Source organism: Vanessa cardui, chromosome 14, assembly GCF_905220365.1.
Source record: "Vanessa cardui chromosome 14, ilVanCard2.1, whole genome shotgun sequence".
Lineage (NCBI taxonomy): Eukaryota > Metazoa > Arthropoda > Insecta > Lepidoptera > Nymphalidae > Vanessa > Vanessa cardui.
In genome coordinates, this window is record NC_061136.1 from 3,685,329 (window position 1) to 3,703,534 (window position 18,206).

Sequence of the window (18,206 nt, forward strand, 5' to 3'; positions counted from 1 at the left end):
GGGAACTAAAATGTTACACCTCTCCTTTGCTGACAGTTACACAAGCTCACTCACCATTTTAACGAGAATACAACAATACCCAGTATTGTTGATTGGGCGGTAGAACATACTTATATACGATAAGTGTTGAACCTATCGACACGGCCTTGCACAAAGCACTACCAATTAAACCTTATTATATACTTGCCGTAATTATACCTTTATATGTATATTAAATTATTCGTAATTCTCGTAACTTCTAGACTATAGTCAATGGAAGTCAAAGTCATATAATAAGTTTGTTTTGTTGAAACACTAAATTAATTTATTAATTGATTTGGTGGTAGGGCTTTGTGCTAGCCGTCTGGGTAGGTACCACCCACTTATTAGCTATTCTTCCGCCAAATAACAGTACTCAGTATTGTTGTGTTCCGGTTTGAAGGGTGAATGAACCAGTGTAACTACAGGCACAAGGGACATAACATCTTAGTTCCCAACGTTGGTGGCACATTGACGATGTAAAGAATAGTTAATATTTCTTACAGCGTCATTGTCTATAGGTGATGGTGACCACTTACCAACAGGTGGCCCATATGCTCGTCCGCCAACCTATACCATATAAAAAATATCATCGTTTCTAAATATTATAATTTAGTCAAGTTGTAAAAACTAAATGTGTTCATTTATTGCAGTCAAACGTCGCATAAAATACGTAATACAATTTCAATATAGAGACTGTTGGATTTGTTCTCAGTGATTGGATCACATGTCACACGCAGACAAATTCGTATCAACGAAAATAGATTTAGCAGATTTGGCCTGAGATGGGACATCGCATAGTCCTAAATAGAAAAGCCTTCGCATACGAAGATGGTAATTGGGTTTGAATCTTGGAACACAGGGTGTATTGAAAGCAATATATAGAAGTATTTCTTAGCTAAATCTTTAGCTTCAGAAATTCAAAATGAAGTAACACATGCTGACATCCACATTCTTCTATACCATATATTTCTTTTATTCCTAATTTGAAGTAATAAAGTAATAAAGTTTCTATAATTTTTTTGAAGGTATATTTAGGGGGACTGACAATTGGGCCACCGAATAGTATATTGTCATACTATCCATAAACATCAGTACTGTAAAAAATCATATGCCGTATATCACTAATGCACCACAAAACTTAGGAGCTATGATGTTATGCCTTGTGTCTACATACACAACAATACTAAGCGTTACTGTTTGGCGGCAGCATAATTCGCTGAGTCTGTTTCATCTGGGTAGAGTTCTAGAGACCCGGCGAATTTGGTAAGCCCAAAATTATATCAAATCATGTCCAATAATTAAGCCAAAAAATACGCCCAGGCCTTCAAACGCCTAAGGATAGAAGAGCAAAATCAGGTACTTAATAGTCCTTCGAACAATGTGATCTACATTTTGATATACATTTTTGTCATAAATCATGGATTTATAGTATGACAAAGAATACGTCAGTTTAAATGTGAGTATCGTTACGATGCGATTTATCAAAAATTTTGTTCCATATTATGTGAATAAAGTCGATCCGTCTCGAATGCGGCAAGCGAAATTAAGGTTAATTTATCGGGTCGTAAAAGTTATGAAAGGCCAAAAGGTAGAGGTTAACCCAGTCTATTAGATAATTTCGTCACTCGAATGGACTTAGTAAGGGATTTGAGAGGTCCCATTTTTTAGGTAACTAATTTTCATAAAAAATATCGTACAAGAAAACTGTGATAAGAAAACTTAGGTACTGAAAATTGATAATAATTGTTCGACTATGCTATTTATTCATTTAGTGGATCATTTGGATTCAAATGCTCCATTTTAATAAATGGATCACCTTATAGCATATGATTGATTTTAAAATTTTAGCATCGGTAAATTTACTGTTGTAATATCGATGATGGGTCTTATCTCATTGTTCCTGTTCAAATTTTCCTCCGTGGTAGGGCTTTGTGCAAGCCCGTCTGGGTAGGTACTACCCACTCATCAGTTTTTCTACCGCCAAATAACAGTACTCAGTATTGTTGTGTTCCAGTTTGAAGGGTGAGTGAGCCAGTGTAACTACAGGCACAAGGGACATAACATCCAAGGTTGGTGACACATTGACGATGTAAGGAATAGTTAATATTTCTTACAGCGTCATTGTCTATAAAAAATCTGACATTCTTATCGCCGCATCGAATTGTATCAAATAAATTACGTTGCGATGTTAGAACACCTTGTAGGAGGTGATAAGGTAGGTCCACATTGAGATGAGCTTTCACAAAACACTACCACTACTCCAAAATGATGTAACTAGACTATCGTTGGATATTAATATTTCGGATATTTCTGAAGATTAATAGACCTATAAATAAAGAAAACAACAACATGGAAGCTTTTCGTAACAATTCCCATGAATTTAGTAAAAATATGGCCATGAATTGTACTATGAAGCTGAGCCTGTTTGTTAGATTACGTAAGAATAACTAAGGTCGACCGAATCAGCTTGCGGGCAGAACAAAGTGCTAAACATCTTTATGTCCATAGTTATAAGGTTGGATTTTCTCTAAGTGTTCTTTTATTACTTTTACTTGGGTACGAGATGCGATGTTTTGTTCGCTTCTGAGATACAATGGTATTGTAAAAGCGTGATGAGAATTTTCATGTTTTTGATAAGAATTATTATGCAACAAAAGATTGAAAACACTTAAGAGGAAATTAACACTAGAGTCGGTTTGTTAAAAATACTCAATGTGAATTAGTAATACGTATTGATTTTATCGTCACTCATAGCAAATATTTGATTGGATATACATACATGCAAATTTGTTTTGAAGAACCGATTATGGTAATGTGAGATTTAATGGTTATCACAGACGTTTTTACTATATTTTTTTAAATATTGGACAACATCACATACTTTACTTTTATCCCAATGTAAGTAGCTAAAGCACTTGTGTTGTGGAAAATAAAAGTAAAGAAGCTACCACAAACACCCAGACCCAAGACAAAATAGAATACTAATGACATTTGTCTACATTGACTCGGCCGAATATCGAACCCGGGATCTCGGAGTGGTGTACCCATGAAAACCGGTGTACACACTATTCGACTAAGGAGTTCGTCAAATCAGATCTAACTAAACCATATATTCTTCATTGAAAATAAACAATACTTAAATTGAACATTACCGATGCAGTTTTTACTAAATATTAATATGTTTTCCATTAATTCGTCTGTTGATATATAGTAATATTTAAACCTATGTACTATGTATAATTTGTGAACTGGAGATAGAAGATGGAAAATAGAAACTAATTAGTGTTAGTGCTTATGTTCATGTATGGCAGTGGTAGTCGCTTTCCATTAGGCGAGTCTCCTACTCATTTGCCACATAAAGCATAAAGAAAAAACACTTTTTTAAACTATTTAGAAAATAGTTCTAGAAGGCAATGTGTTAGTTTTTAACACAGATACACTATACATATAATATAAATGATTTATTTATTTTATTAATAACAATATAAATATCGACTTTAAAACTTAAAAAACCATGTTTTATATGAGTGGAGCTGGCATGCGAGCTCAAAATAAAATAAACAATAGTGAAATTCTATAGCGAATTCTGGAGCGAGAATTGCGGTGAAGAGGATGAATAAAATAAAATATACGTTAAACGAAATGTTGAAGTAAGGCCGAGATCAAAGGGACTGTAATTACTTGTTAAAGTAAGTACGAGTATATGAAATCAACTTCATAGTTTGAATAGGTTTGAAAATCGTACGAATTGAGGATTTGATTTTGATATATTTACGAGAATGGATTATTGGATTCAATTACAGAGAACCCTTTGAGTTTTCGTTGCTTTGGTTATGTTTGTATGTTATATTTTGGGACTCACCAGAGGTCATTACTAAATGACTCATTGAATAACGGCCACCCACTGCTTTTGATATGTTTGTAGAACGTCTAAAATCTAGTACGCGTCACTGGTCACCACTGATCTTATCAAATTATTGTAAGTACACTGCTGAACAAATGACTGTCCTTACTTTGAATGAATTGTTTAAGCATGTTTCGCATACCGCACTAATGCATTTCTGTGGTTAAACGTGTGGGTGAATTTCACCACCACACATATTAAGCATATGTTCACGATAGTTTTATTTCATCAGTAATGACAGTATATAGAACGCGTGCATTTTCACCGATGATCGCGGGTATTTTTGTGTTTATAATTCATCTCGTGTTCGGCGATGAAGAAATTCTTCGTGAGAAATTCTGCCACATGTGTATTCTACCAATCCGTATTGGAACAATGTTGTGGAATATTTTCCAAAGGGAGAGGAGGCCTTAGTCCAGCAGTGGGAAATTTACAGGTTGTTGTTATATATTTAAAGTATTATTCCGATGAATAAATAACCAGCACGAATATTTTTCCCTTGAAATTAAACCAATTCGTCGTATTAATCCGCAAGCTACCGCAGTATTAATGGCTTAGAATACACCGAGAAAGCTAGTATGAATCTGCTTGAAGTATCTGACATTTTAAATTATATGTGTTCTCAAGTTTTGCTTAAAACTCGGAAGGCTATAAAATCAGATTAGATCTTAATGTAACAAATTGCATTTTAAATGAAAAGCATTAATAAAAATATACATTGTATCCTTGTAGAGTGTTACAAATAGCCGTATTGTTAGCTTAGAGTCACTTAACCGTATCATTTTCTACAATGACGAACAGCGGCCCGTGACAGCAACTTTGACGAGGGTTTGACAATATTTAGAACGAGGAATACGTGCGAACTTTCAATTATATTAGACAAATATTAAATGATATCGGAGTTTTGTTCCCTTTTGTTATTTAACGAGGAACTGTTTTTCTTATATATAAAATACTAGCGACCCGCGCCGGCTTCGCACTGGTGCAATGCTGATACTAAATATACTACAGAATGTCTTAAAACGTTCACAGTTTTTCAGTCATTGGAAAAACAAACCGTTACGTCATACGGCACTTTAGAAACTCAAATTATCTGTGCTTCTCTAGTATGCATGTATTATACATGTAAACCTTCCACTTAAATCAATCTATCTAATAAAAAAAAACATCAAAGTTCTTTGTGTATTTTTAAGCATACATAGGAACAGACAGCGGTAAGCGCCTTTGTTTTATACTATGTAATGATGACGTGGGATACATGAAGGAAATTATCATCACTGCCCATATACACATTAAAAAACCTATATACACGCTGGTTTATTGACCGTTTATAACAAAATACAACAAAATTAGAAATGGTTGTTTGGCGGTAGGATACGTTATGAGTGAACCATAGGTGGTGGGTTTGCACAAATTCCTACAAAAAAATACAAATAATTTGTTAATTTCAATAAGCATATTCATCTGTGTAAACATTGGACCCACTTGACCACGAGGAATTTTGCAATTCGTGTTTATAATTCATCTAGAGCGGGTGAATACTTGAATTAAGTTATTTATCCACAAATTTATACCGCTGATCAGATAGTGGAATAATTTCAACAAGCCAAAATATTGGAAATGTACAATAATTAATACAAATAATAATTATTTTAAATGAAATGTTAACTACAATCCGATATGATTTAAATACCAGCAAATAGAACAGCTGGTTTTTTTGGAAATAATTTAAAAATCTTTTTATTTCACGTTTTATTTTTTAGAGCGAGCAACCCCGAACGTTGTATGGTGACAGTTACCTAAATTGGAATGTCAATGGCAGCAGTTGATGGAACATAAGTAAGTAACGGAGCTTTAAAATTTCACATTATATATGTTATATGTTTAAATTAATAGAATCTTTTATTATACAACTCATAATTAGATAACCTTATTTTTATATGATTTTAAATTAACATGGTTATTGTTATTACTACAAGTATTTAAAATGTCTCGTGAACAAGACATTCGTAGAATTGAAATATCGAGCTCTATCAAATTAAAAAAAAAAAAAAACAAAAATCAAAATAAACTTTATTCAAGTAGGTTTTTACAAGCACTTTTGAATCATTCAAGTCATTTTACAATTAAGTGAAGCTATCGCCGGTTCGGAAAGTAAATTCTATTGAGATGAACCAGCAATAAAAAATATAACTAATAATAACTCAGTGAACATCGTAAATATCATTATTTTTTGTAATACCAATTAAGTATTGTGTTTAAAAAATATTATAGTTTGTCATGTAATTATTAATTATTACTTTGATTAAGGGCATGTAATATTTAATGAGTAAAATGGAATAAAACTTCGAATTTATGAATATTTGTTTGTGTCTGTACTCAAAACATTATTTTGTAGTTTTTATCTTCAATATAATGCACTAATGGAGCCATGAAGCATACAGAACCAGTATTAAGTTCAGTTCGTATGTATTAAGTCAGAATGCAGCATCCTTTGTGGATTGCTCGCTTACAAACGCGCAATTGAGGATATCGTGGTTTAAAAATGTTTCCGACTTCAGTTGGATATTTTAACTTTTTTTTAGAATTCGCCAAGATTCTTTGTAAACTTTCAGTATGAATATTCATTTGGTATCGCAATGTCAGTATTACTTTCAGATTCGATTTATATTTGACTAAGAACACTTTTAAAACTCCCTACTGTTTATTGTTTAATGCGCATTTTTCTTCAACCAAGTTACAATTTATTTGCTGAGTTATAGTTATGTAAATAAAAAATATAATGTGGAACAGAGTGAGATGTCTGTCAATGTTCGATTGTTATAATATATAGTGTTTTATAATACTTTAAACCGACTTCAAAAAGGAGGAGGTTATCAATTCGTCTGTATATTTACACCGGCTACAAATATAACAATAACTATAACTACACTATATAATCGTAAATCGACTTTTAAGTAGTCTAATATTTTACATTTTACTTAGGAATACTCTAAAAAATATGTTGAATATGCAATCATTTTTATTACTTTTTAGTGCAAATTTATTTGTTTTAAAATAGTGTTTTGTTGAAGTCGGTTTTTCTTTTTGTTAAAATTTATGAGTTAGCTTTTATTCTTCAATATACTGTGTATACGATTGAAATGTAAATTTCTATTGAAGTAGTTAAATGTTTTTTTTATTGAAAGTGCTTATAATTGTTCAATATGCTGTGTCGTTATTCGATTAACCAATTTGTAACGGGAAACTTCCATTAACGAAACATTTTAGAGTCTCCCATTATTGATATCATAATATACAACGATCAAACAAATATATGTGTTAGGCTATTATAAAATATTTTTACACTAACGGTCTGTAAATTTCCCACTGCTGGGCTAAGGTCTCTCCCACTAAGGTGAGGGTTTGGAACATACGTGAATTGTGTTTTATTAATCTATTTAAATATATGTGGATTCTCTTATCCTGTGGCTAGTAGTTACAGAAAATAGAATTATTGTTTGCGAGAGTCAGACAGGATGAAAATCCCGAAGGAGATATTCTGTTCAAGCGTCGACAGTTGTCGTTCGAAGAGATGGTTCAGTACAAGATTATACAGGCGATAAAAAAACGTGTAATTAGGTAATACTTGTTGACTTTCGGGCATGATATATTACAAACATAGGTATATATTAATTGTATTTAACTAACATGACTGTATTTTTAAATGTTGAAAAAGTTTCTACTGAGTTTCTTGTCGGTTCTCCTCTGTAAAATATATTTGCCGAACCGGTGGTAGCTTCACTTAATACCGTTTTTAAACGACGATTCAAAAGTGCTCGTAATAGCCCAGCGTTTAGTTTAGAACACAATTTATGCCAAGAAATCAAATTAACAACATTATATATTCACGATCGAGCTAATATCACAATGACTTAATTGAATTATTAACTGATTCAACAGATCTAATAAAATATTTCACTGGTTATCCCGAGGTTAACGAGGCTAAATGGTGTTATTCAATGACAACGGTAGGGTTGCCAGATGAATAAATAATTGTCTATTTAACAATTTTAATCAGACTAAATTAAACTTACATTTTAAGCTATATTTATTCTAACGTTTTGTTACTAAAATCTGTATTTTTTATTAAGTATTGCAGTTTCTAATCTCATTAAGCAGTGTTGCCATGTGCCAATGGTCACATGTAACAAATATATCAGATCATATTTGTGACAAATCTATATTTGTCTGTCTGTCATTGGTAAACCACTTAACTAATTTTGATTTATACATAAGCTTCTATTATATTACTAAATTCTACAATAACACCTTCCATTACAATTCGGGTTATCTCAGGGGTGAAAAATAGTAAACGATTATACGAAACATTACTTTTTCATTTATTTTCATTATTTGTTCTCCGATTGGCGTTAATAACACTATTAAAACAAAGACACAAATATTAATGTATCAAAAGTTGATATATCGAATTATAGACGCCTTGACTTAATCGAATACATTATCGATATAATATTTATTCATAGAAAAGTCCATTCCTTAGTAAAACCAGAACGGAAGTCAGTTATTTTAGAAATCAGTTTGAAAATACAAAGAACTTACTTTGTTTAAACTGACGTAAACGCTATACGTGACAAATACGTATTAATTATAGATAATTATGATGACGCATAAAAAAATATTCATATTGTATTAAATTGAGAGCAATTTTATTATTTTTTTAATACTCTTATAATAATATTTCAAAGGCGTATTTTTTATTTCCAGAATGAGGGCTGAATGTTCGTAACCAATGATCCAATTACATAAAAAAAAAAGCATTGGTAGGAAGCAACATAATACTTGAGTACTATAGGATAAAAATTATATCGTATATAGATATAATTTTCTTTAACAATAATTGACGCCCATGTGATGGGGAGGATTTGTTTTGAAATATAAAGTAACATTTTACTAATGAAACAGTAGGAACCCTAAAGATTCTTCTTTATTTTCCTGTCATTGATTTTCTTTAGGTCATCTCTCAAGCTTTGGAATTGTCTCTGTGATGAAAGACGGGTCAGCATTTACACTTACTTTGCATTTGATAATGTCCTACTGACCGATTTCGGTAATACAGGCTATCGTCGAGAGTTAAGCCAACTGCGATATTAAAATACCCGAGTGTGTGCGTTAATACAATTGCACTCTATATTTCCTCTTCCATAATCTGATTGGATGGAAATTCGACAAGACCGAAGTGATTTAGTCTTCAGCCTTTGAATCAAGGCAAGACCATCGATCAATTATCATGGATTCCGCTGTGTTAAGTCTTTGGCCTACTTTTATTGTCTTTCATTAAATGATCGGTCAAATTCTAATTTATTTTTATTTAGATACAAGACAGGCTATATGGAACGTAGTAAGTTATTAAATTGGTAAGTAAAAGGCTCATAAATAATAATATTATAAACATTTTAACAACAACAAAAGCTTGTAAATTTCCCGTTGCTGGGCTTAAGGTCTCTTCTTCATTTGAGGAGAAGGTTTGGAACGTATTCCACCTCGTTGTTCCAATGCGGGTTGGTGGAATACACATTGCAGAATTTCTATGGAATTTGACACATGCAGGTTTCCTCCCGATGTTTTCCTTCATCGCCGAAAACGAGATTAATTCTAAATATTCAAAATAATATTCAAATTATTCAGTGATGTTTGCCTGGATTTGAACCCGTAATCATCGGTTAAGATTCACGCGTTCTGACCACTGGGACATCTTGCCTGATAATACTTTCGTAATATAAATTATTAAGTAATGACTAATCGTCTTTAATTTGTCATACTTCCTAATTTTTAGCAGTCGTTTCCGTGGCCACTTAATTAATCATCACGACACTTAAGGCGCCATCCTTAATTGCATCCAATAAGTGAGTGCGTAGGCGCAGAGCAGGTGCATAGCTTAGGGAAAGTTTTTAGATTAATTGCGATGTACATCTGTCACTTGTGTTTTTGATTTTATATCTTCATCCTCCTGCCCTTATGCCAATTCTACTTGGGATCGGCGCAGCATGTCTTCTCCTTCTATACCCCTCTGTCGTATATCATCTCACAAGTAACATTCTTTCTAACCATATCGTGACACTCACACATATGCGATTTTATATATAATTCATAATAGATTCTTTATCAAAAGTCGTAGCCTGTATATGTATGTGATTGTTGGACTAAGGTCGTCATTCCTTTTTGAGGAGAAGGACTGGAGTTCCCTACTTGACGTCTTATAAAAGTCACTCTAGCAGCTAACCTATAATTGTAAATTTAAAATTATAAAATGCTAATTATCATCCCCGGCTTCCCTTGCGTTTTTGGAGGTTCGTTGTCAGATGTTAGGCAAAAACCGACCTTTATATATCCTTCCTTATAGTTCAAATTTGCTTCATACAACATTTTATCAAATTCGTTTCAGCGGTTTGGCATGAAAATAGCGACAGACAGAATGACAGAGTTACTTTCACATTTATAATATAGATTTTACATATATATTTTTTGGAATAATATAATGACATTATCAATTACTGCGCAAATTTTGTCAGTAGTAGTTAAGCCGCTCGATAGTCAAACCGAACATCCAAAAACAAAACACTCGCATTTATAATCTAAATGGGACTTATATCCATGAACAGCATCATTTCACGGAGCATAAACCTCTGCTTAAAACATAAATGCGCCGCGGTCTAAGAGGTTATCCTTTCTGTGTGTAATCTTACTAAACATTCAAGGGAGTTTTGATGTTTTGTGGTAGAATAAGAAAGTAAAATTCCTCTTTATACGCCCTGAATTAAAACCACTGGGTAAAAGTAAATAATTATGTTCTGCTTTCAAAATTTATAGTTCTTTGTTTGATGGATATTTCTTATTCCGTAAGAGAACACCAAAACGTCAATATGCAGAACCACTCGGTGGGAACTTTGAAATGTCGGTTCCGTATCCAAAGCCTTACCTTTTATCTGGCTAAAGTTTGCCGTGGAGTTGAATAGAACGCGGAAAATTTAGGATACGGTGTCAGTATCTCGGAGCACATTTGTTTAAAAGGCTTTTGCGAATGCTTAAAATTTCTGTGAAGCAATGATCCTAAATTAACAAGGCAATTCAATAAATTATTTACGCTTATAGCTACATATGTCGCTTTCTTTTTTTTATAATATTAACAGAACCAGCCCAGAACGGATTGAGGTAAAATTTTACAAACATTTCTGGTTCTGATACAATCGTTCATAGCGTTGGAGTTTTATTAATTACAATTTAAGTGTAAAATAAAAAAATGTTTTGTTTTTAATATGTGTACCTTTATATTACTACATTTTCTTTAGGCGTTCGTCATGCAACTGAACGGCGAGTTCAGTATAAAAAAATTACGTACATTTTAATTGGATCCCCAGATGGTTCCGTATGAAGTGAAGATTGATTTTTAATTATGTCTTAATTACATAGTATTAATCAAGGACTTTCAAATTAATCTCCTTTACTCCTCATGTTAATGTGTCGTTTAGTGAATCACACGGACATAATATGTTTAGGTGTTCATGCGTCATTTATCACGAGACAGATCTAGTTTAACATGACATGACACTGTATTTAAATATATATCATATAGTAATTTAATGCATTTATCAAAACATGCATGCAGCATTTAAGTCCCAATAACTTATAGAACAATTATAATGTGTACTTCATTCTAAGTACCCAATATTCTTATAAAATACTACAGGTAATTTTACTTGGAGGTATTCCTTGCAAGTTAGCTTGGGTAGTAAATAAAGGCAGTATTTTGATGAAGACAGATCAAAGGAATGAAAAGAGGATGAGGTAGTTGAAAATGTCTTATGAACTAGGCTAATGATGTCCTGACAGAATTCGACCATGCCAGTCATGAGACGGGATGGCCAACTACACGAAACATATTACAGTGCGCAAGTGGAGACAAAAAAAACAAAACAGGTGCATTATCTATTCCTTAGCGTTTATAATCCGATGGGATAAATATGTCACTACCGAAAAGTATATTTATACAGTATTTAGTGAGTATTTAATTTGACAGCATGTATAACATGAGTCATAAAAATCTTTACTTATATTGCTAATTATGTAAGTAACTTTGTTTGTCGTATCCAATTGAGGAAAATCAATGAGGTATATCCATCTTTTTTATTTTTTTCGAGTAGATTGTTGCCTTTGGTAGATTTTTCTTTTATTTGCTTTTTTTTGTGTGCATATTTTTAATATCCAGCCAAACGAAACGGAACATTGTCACTATTTGATCCTTTTAAACTATTTATGGCTAAGCCACTGTAGCAAATTTGATGAAATTCTGTATTAAGCAATCAGGGATACACCCAAGAAAATAAATAGGCAAGATTAGACTTTTTAATATTTCCCCCCACTTCCCCCTCCCCTCTAAGACGAGAGCCGTACTTGACAACTAATATTATATTATTATTCATAACTCATAAAGTAGGCTAATCACTTTGATACCTAATTGTTTTTTTCTAGTCGTATACCAATACCTAGGCGCATATTATGTGACCTTCTGTTATAAATTACTAGGAAAACATGTTGGTGTTGGAGCACCTACGATTACTCATAGCAACTATTGCAGCGTACAAACGGGTTTTTTATGAGATGCGTTTACCATTCATAAGCGTACAGTTCGCCTCAACGTTAAACAAACTAATATTTATAAAAAATTAAACCAAGGGCCGAAGATACAATGGCTAAGTTCACCTTTTTCAAGGTCATATGGAATGCCGTGACATTATTGATTTGTTTTTTGTACGCTCTTTGTGGTTTTAGTGAAAAAGGTGTTTAATATTATGTTACTACTCTGTTGACTATATGTCTTCATAATAGCAAATAACTTTCACTGACAAAAATTCGAAATAACACCGATGAGCTTTGACTAATACAGCAAAACTAAAAAGTTATGATCTTTGAAGAAATCAATGGTGATAATGTTACATAATATATTAAGGTCATGAGATTAATTATTAATTTTAATGAAAGGACATAGAAATTCAATAAAAATAAAATATATTTATCGATGTCAAAAAAAAAATAAAGACAATATTTTTGATGCGGACTGTACAAGCATGGCACGTTTTAGGTCAACTTCGAAATTATGGTCACTACGTTTACTATTGTATAATGTTTGGTTAGCACTTGGATTTTTTTCGATTCAATTTTTTTCTTCGTCGCATATCCAAAAAGGCACATGTCTTTAAACAAATGAATATTCATAGGACTTTGCAAAATGAGGTATAATTTGTAGTACCTTCTTGTAGCTGATAAAAGTTAAATAGTAACATATGTTTCTTTTAGTAATGTTGATTTCATAATACTTCCAATATGATTTTTATAGAAAGTATAGAGGTCGATATCAGCCGTTTTTGGTCCGTCATAAGCACACTAACTTTCTAATGATGTATTTAAGTTATATAGTATGCTAGTTTCTGATCGTAGCTTCGTCCTCGTGTGAAGTAGGGGGGGGGGGGGTGTTGTCTGCGTGGGCGGTAGCGATATAAATTTAAAGTTTCCTATTTATAATATTTTTAATCAATTCGAACATAGTAAATATTAAATGGTTAAAGTTTGTACCTTATCGGATTGTTCAATGCTAACGATTAACTATAATGACGTCACGAATGTCAATATTTTGCGACTCAAAAGGTTATAAGATCCAACTTTATCTAGAAGGCGGAGAATCGGCTGGTTCAGTGCATCTTGGAAGAGGCCTTTGCACTGAAGGTGACTATTATAATTAATGATGATGTTTATAGCGATAACATTTAAAAAAAATGAATTATCAATTATCGATGCATATAATGACGGCTGTTTAGAATTTTCCATTAAAAACACATTAAGCAGCGGTTTTACCGTCAATTTGATTATTTGCTACATAGCGTGAGAAATAAGTCTTATAATTTAAAATATAAATTATTTTAGAGATTATGTAGTAATGCTATTAGCGTTCAACTGATCAATTAAATCTCGAAACTGCACAGCATTTGATTTTGATTAAAAAATCTTGTCCGAAAAAAAACTACCATCGATATTCAATACTTGGCAACATCGCCAAACTAGTCTTTTTTTTAACCTTTGTCAACCAAAAAGGTTTTAATAGAACGATTTTAAAAACTCATTATATTCGAAATATACTTATCATTCGAAATATTTTCTTATTAAAAATTATTTACGTTTCAATTCATTCATACGCCGTTTGTATAAAAAACATACTTATGATATCACCTGTACATATATAGCTCTATGACTCGAAAGTGAAACGAGTTTACTACGAAAACATATAGTAATACCACTCCCACCATACACACACCATTGGTGATTGCGATGTCAACATTTTGTTACGCAATGAGGCCTCGGCCAAATCTCTAATGCACAAGAACGACCCAAAGCATCTTATTTCGATTGCATTAAAGTTCATTTTCGTTTAGCAAAATAAGTAAGTCAAATAGAGACTAAGTATTGGTGCTAATAATGTTACGAAATGTATGGAAATTCTTTTAGTCTTTAAAAACGTTGCAGATACGAAAATGTTCATAATAAAAGTCTTGTTATGAACATTTGTATCTTTGTAGTGAACAAAATATTTTCCCTAATGATGTGTTCAGTTCACTTAGTATAACATTTTTATTCAAATACGTAACTTATAAAATCAGAACGGAATATATATAACTATCTCCAAACAGACGTTGAATTTTCTTTTTCTTTACATCGTTAAATTATATTTCTAAATTCTAAATTTAAAAATAAATTTCACTAAGTTATTTTTTAATTATTTCCAAACAAATATTTATGTAAGTATACTTTATAGCTTTAGTATATTTCACGTACTTTAATTTTTTAGTTCTTTATTATTAAGTTGAAAAAAAATGAGGCACATTATTGGTTGGCATGTGGATAAATAGTATGACTGTATTGTTTGTTAATAATGTTATTACTTATGAATAAATTTAATACGTGATAATTAAATCAAGTATATGAGTCATTGATAGCCATGAGATATAACAAGAATATAAAAACAGTCCGTAATATAATTTTTATATTATATAGGATTTAATTATGTGACATTTGTAAACTATTTCAAGGTATGTTTAATTATAAAATATGATGAGACAAGACCATTTATTTTTTTTATTTACTTTTATATTAAATTTAATAATAACATCACCGTAATCTTATTAGGTACTGTAATTTATTTAATATATTGATATTAAATCCGCAACAAAGAAAACATTTTTTTCCCAAAAAATTACTAAAATTATGCAATATTATTCTTCTTTACTTAGGTACTAGGTGTTTATTTTATTTTACGATGTATACACAACGAAATGTATATTAGGGAAAGTTTTTAAATGATGTCATTAGAATATTAATAGCTTTATATTTCGAATCAATAATATACCTGGAATCAAACGTTTTGTTAATCGATTTATGACCTATCTTCAATTTTTCTTGTCTGTGGAAAATGGACACATAAGATTTGGCGGGCTTTCTACAAAGTATTAGGTCGATGAAATGTGAACATGGCTTGTGTCTCTTTAATAAATAATTAAAGGAATTTGATCTACAGAAAGTAGTTTTATTATGTATAATAGTAATTCATATTATATTAAAAATACATTTTGGGACTAAAGTTTTGATAAACTAGTAAATTTATGGTATTAATCATTTGAAAATTAAATCAAAATAATAAACAATAATATCTGTTTTTAAACCATTGTTAACTTTCCCTCCGTTTAATTAAGAGCAAGTATTGTGTCTGGGGTAAAATAAGTCTATAGCAGTTAGAAACCTATTTGAATGCGTATATTTTCATTAAACCACGTCGAAGCTTAAACGAACGTTATGATTGCAGTTTGTATATCAGTATGTTCTCTTATAGTTCTTCTTATAGATTTAGTGGTTTACTTTTCGTTTCAAAAGATTCATTTTAAATTTCGAAACCTATGACAGGTTTTGTTTTCATCAACAGCCTGTTAATTTCCCACCGATGATATGAGGCCTATTCTTCGTTTGAGGAGAAATTTATTGGAACATATTTCAAAAAAATGTTTTGTTTTAATTACACTTAATCGTAAACTACAACCGCCTCACAAGTGCTGCGATTTATTTTTTTGCATATCTACGTCTACAGCTGTTTAAAATGAGACCATAGCTGACTTTTTATATGCAGCTATCACTGGAACAAATATAGGTTTACGCTAATAATTTACGAGATTTACATTTGACTTACATGTCTACGTATCATAGATTATAGGATATCACATCAAGTTCTGAATTTTAGACTTTGAAATTGTCTGTTTCATATCAATAAACGATTACTATTCACAGATTAAGAAAACGTATGATATATGCGTTTAGGGACCGGTTCAGGATGTTTCATATAAACGCAGCTTATCACATTCATTTGGCTTCAAGTTTGCTCGATACCACACTTAATTAAATTTGCTTTAATAATTCGACCGTGACAGAATCACAGGCAGAGTTGCTTTCGTATTTATAATTTTAATAAAAACAATGTTTAATAGAAAATAAATAAATAATAACACCCAGGAGAGGACAGGACATATCTAATTTGTGATATTGAGTATGTTCTGACTACATAGTTTAGAAGCGTAATATTTTATCTAGTTGCATAATTTATACATTTCAGACAGATTTTAAGTACATTTAAGACCTTTTTATATTAAGTCCGGTTGGGTTATCACATTGATTACACTGTTTTCTTTCATCCTTTAATAGGTATAAATTAACGAAAAATCACTACATAGTATAAAGCAAAGTCGCTATCTCTGTCCCTATATCCCTATGTATGATTAAATCTTTAAAACTTCGCAACTGATTTTGATTCAGTTTTAGAAATGTTTTCTATACAATGTAGTAAAGATATTCTGAATTTAGAAGTTTATAATGTGATGTCGTAAAGAAACAAATTCTGTGGTATATTTAGTATCAGTATTGCACCCGCGCGAAGCCGGGGCAAACGCTAATCATGAATAAAAAAAGGAATACCTTTCCTTTTATAAAGTTTGGAGATTATTCCACGCTGCTTCTATACAAAATGGTGGGTGATATCTAATGTTATGATGTAGAGGTACTGTAGTTGGATTGAAATCGAGTTCGGATTGTATAGTGGTATAATACGGGATGTAATTCTAGGATGATTCATTGTCTTTTGTGTCCTTGTTCTTCTTTATCTAGTTATACTTGTTTGTGTGTTTGTTACTTTGTTAAACGTGTTCTATCCCAAGTGTTATGTTACCATTGTTTGTGCAATACTCAAACTGAAAAACTTATTGTTACTTTATTATTCAATTTCTATTATATCTGTCTGCTGAAATATTAACTTCCAAATATAAGTTAGTTCTGATTTTTAATGTTAAGATAAATAAATGTATTCATTAGAGGTTATTCATGAAAGGGTATAAATATTTTCAGAAAAATATATGATCGCTTTGACAAATTTTATATAAAATTAATAGTTTATTTAAAAAATAATCATTAAGGATGTTATTTATTATAGTACTATTTGCTTAGCGGCAAAAACCTTCATAAAATATACACCTGGATCATTCTTTTCTTATGATATGTTTGTAATGATTAATGATATATACTAATTTTCTTAAGTAATATTTATAACCTAACCTAACAAGCAAAACAAAATCGTAGCCATTTTTATAATTTATAGCGTCTCAAAAACTACGATTTGCATTATAATTGTGTTCTATTGTCATATCGAGTATTGTCGTATGCAGCGTACTAATGGAACTGATTTTGATATCAATAATGCAGTCGCTAAAGCTATACAACCTCTATTGAGTGCCGCACGTATATTTTTGAGGTTCTAAAAAATATACGTCTGGAATAAAACCTCTTTGGAACACAGACGCATATTTTTTTTCTTTATTTTTGTTCATAATTCAATTATAATTTTTTAAATTAAGAACGTACATTTCTATTGGTTTTATTTTTATAATGTGTTTTTAAATTAATAACTGCAGTGAAAACTATTTACTAGGTCGTTAAAAATTGTTTGTCTTAATTAACCAAAATTGCACAAACCTCAGATCCAAAATGTAAACAAAACTGCGGACCGGGGAACAAAGCAGCTCGAAGGGTGATTATTGAACCAAAATGCACCAACCGCCCCTGAACTTGACGTCATTCGTTGCTATAGCAATCCCGGGAAAACGGCCCTTGAAACATTCACTTTTTAAAATAAAAAAAA

General features: G+C 31.5%; 1 protein-coding gene across 6 annotated transcripts in view; it reads right to left on the bottom strand.

Annotated features, from left to right (window-relative positions):
* The window catches only part of LOC124535114 (chaoptin), a 91,858-nt gene that overhangs the window by 65,588 nt on the left and 8,064 nt on the right, over window positions 1-18,206 (bottom strand). For 4 of the 6 annotated variants that reach the window (XM_047111187.1, XM_047111188.1, XM_047111189.1 and 1 more), the window contains exon 2: window positions 18,041-18,174. The exons of 1 other annotated variant lie outside the window; for it this stretch is intronic. The gene's annotated coding sequence lies outside the window, so the exon portion shown is untranslated. Of the gene's footprint in view, window positions 1-18,040; window positions 18,188-18,206 lie in introns of all 6 variants that reach the window. One more of the 6 variants, XM_047111185.1, reaches the window with a different exon arrangement.